Here is a 2,613-nt window from a genome sequence, read left to right on the forward strand (position 1 = left end):
GTCATAGTCTCAAGGGTTCCTCTAGTCTCTGTCAGACCAATAAGTCTGGTCTTTTTGGCAAATTTGATTTTTTGTTCTACAATTTTTCTCCCACTCTGTCTGGGATCCTCTGTTGTGATCCCAGTCAGAGCGGTTGGTCATGGCACCCGGGCACTATCTAGTTCTTATGGTCTCGGGGTCACATAGGCTCTGGTTCATGTGATCCATTAGTCCTTTGGACTAATTGCCCCCTTGAGTCTTTGGTTTTCTTCACTGTCCTTTGCTCCAGATAGAAAGAGACCAATAGTTGTATCTTAGATGCTGCTAACAAGCTTTTAAGACCTCAGACGCTACTCACCAAAGTAGGATGCAGAACCTTGCCTTGATAAAATATGTTGTGCCAATTGACATAGATGTCCTCTGAGTCTACGGTCCTTTCCCTTCGAGCCCAGGAACTTCGTCCTGCAGGGTATTTGGTTATGTCTAAGAAGTTGCCCTGACTGTGGCCCTTGTGTGCTCTATTATCTATATTAATATATAAGCAGCACCTACAGTTATGCATGTAGAAATATACACCATGAAACCTATATGTGCAGGTGGGTGTGCTCCCTTACACTCTCCCACACCTCTTGGCATATCTATCTACCTATGTATCTATTCATAAATTAGTGTTTGTTAATACTGTGGTTCAGGATTGTTTATGCTACAGCAATTACTATTATTGCCCTTTGTTCCTTTCAGTGTCCTCTTGTGCCTTGATCATGTTTTGTTGACTTCCCCCATATTGTGTATTGCCTTTCCCTTCACCAGTATTAACATGTATCTTCTATCTATTTGGTAATTTTCCTTCCCTCCCCCTCCTATCCCTGGTAACCATCAAAGAGTTTTTTTTTTCTGTCTGTAAACATTTTCTTGTTTTTTTTATAATAGTGGTCTTGTATAATATTTGTCCTTCTGTGATTGACTTATTTCACTCAGCATAACGTACTGGAAACCACAGAATTTTAATCAAGAAATTTCACCAAGGGACTCACATGATCACACTTAGATTTTAGAAAGGTCGCTTTGTGGTAAGGAGAATGGCTGAACTGGAACAACCTTGAAGCACAGGGATCAGTTGGAAGCATGTCGCAGCGATCCAAGAGAGGGCTAACGGTGGCTTGGAGCAGAGTGGCAGTGTGGTTGGAGAGAACTGCAGAGATGTGCAGGGGTCTAAGAGATAAGAGTTCACACATGCTCTCTCACACACACCGCTTAGGAACTGATTAGATGCAGGAGTGGTGGGGCAAGAAGAAATCAGCGGTGAAGCCTGCATTTGGATTGCTTTGGGCCCAGTGAGATAAGAAGCACAGAAGGAGGAGCAGGCTTCAGAGGGGGAGGAAGGAGGATGAGACGGATGTGGTTTTGGATGTTGACTTTAGATTTTTTTGGTCCGTCTGATTAACGGATCTGGAGGCAGTGGTGGTTCAGTGGTAGAATTGTCACCTTCAATGCAGGGGACTCAGGTCTGATCCCTGATAATGCACCTGATGGGCAGCCACCATCCGTCTGTGGAGGCTTGTGTGTTGTTATGATGCTTAACAGGTTTCAGCGGAAATCCCAGGCTAAGACAAACACAAAGAAAGTCCTGGCAATCTACTTCCAAAAATTAGCCAATGGAAATCCTATGGATCACGGGGGTCTGCATGGTGATCAGCTACTGATCGTGGGGATGGTATAGGACTGGGCAGCACTACCTTCTATTGTGCATGGGGTTGCCATGAGTTGGGCAGCTAACAACAGCAACAAATGGTTCTTAAATTAGCAGAGTGATCCATCCTAGAGATTTGGGAGACAGATTTGGGGGGCATCAGTATTTCACTGATAACTGAAGCGATGTCAGTGGATGGGCGAAGTACAGCATATGCTGTCTCATCAGTTTGTCATGGAGACCAGCAGGCAGACAGGTAATCAAAATTTTCGTTAAAGTAAGGGGGAAAAAGGACATATTTTTTTTGTGTAAAATGATAAAAAATTTGATGTTAGCTCAAACAAATATATTCATATGATAATCTTTGATAGAATACTATGGCTTTGAAATAAAAGATGCAATGGTGGGAGTTCTACGTGGTCTTTTGTCCTTAGCTCATGCTTAGTCTGTGATTCTAAATCTGTTATCCAGCTTCAGTTTCTGGAAAGTGGAGTGAGCACCAAAAGACACTTGCAAAAAAATCTGAATATATATTTCCTCTAGATATTTACTTTTCCTTTTGGTCATTCATAGTCATTTCACCCAACAGAATTCAACAGCTTTTTTTTTTTTTTTTAGCAATTTGTCTTTATTGAATTTTTAAAAAGCATTCAACTCTCTTTTGCAATCATGTTTTATCAGATTATGGATTATTTAAGTACAATGCATATAAAATAACATAGAGTTAGATGAGGAACAAACAAAGCTCACTCTTGGTAAGTACACAACTCTTCTGGTGGGTGCAAAGAGCTGGGCATTCTTAAAAGTAACCAACCTGAGTACGGGCCAGGGGAGAATGGGGAATATTTGTTCATCTGCTGATTAATTGAGACTGTTTAAAATAACTTCTAGTACATTATGAATTTTGTGAATATAAACGTAGTGATAATTACTTATAAATCATC

At 41.1% G+C, this 2,613-nt stretch overlaps 1 pseudogene; it reads left to right on the top strand.

Moving 5' to 3' along the window:
• The first annotated feature begins 1,854 nt into the window (after positions 1-1,854).
• Positions 1,855-2,613, top strand: part of LOC111820638 (glyceraldehyde-3-phosphate dehydrogenase pseudogene) — an 8,503-nt pseudogene continuing 7,744 nt past the window's right edge.

Source organism: Trichechus manatus, unplaced genomic scaffold (genome assembly GCF_000243295.1).
Source record: "Trichechus manatus latirostris isolate Lorelei unplaced genomic scaffold, TriManLat1.0 scaffold00004, whole genome shotgun sequence".
NCBI classification, from domain to species: domain Eukaryota; kingdom Metazoa; phylum Chordata; class Mammalia; order Sirenia; family Trichechidae; genus Trichechus; species Trichechus manatus.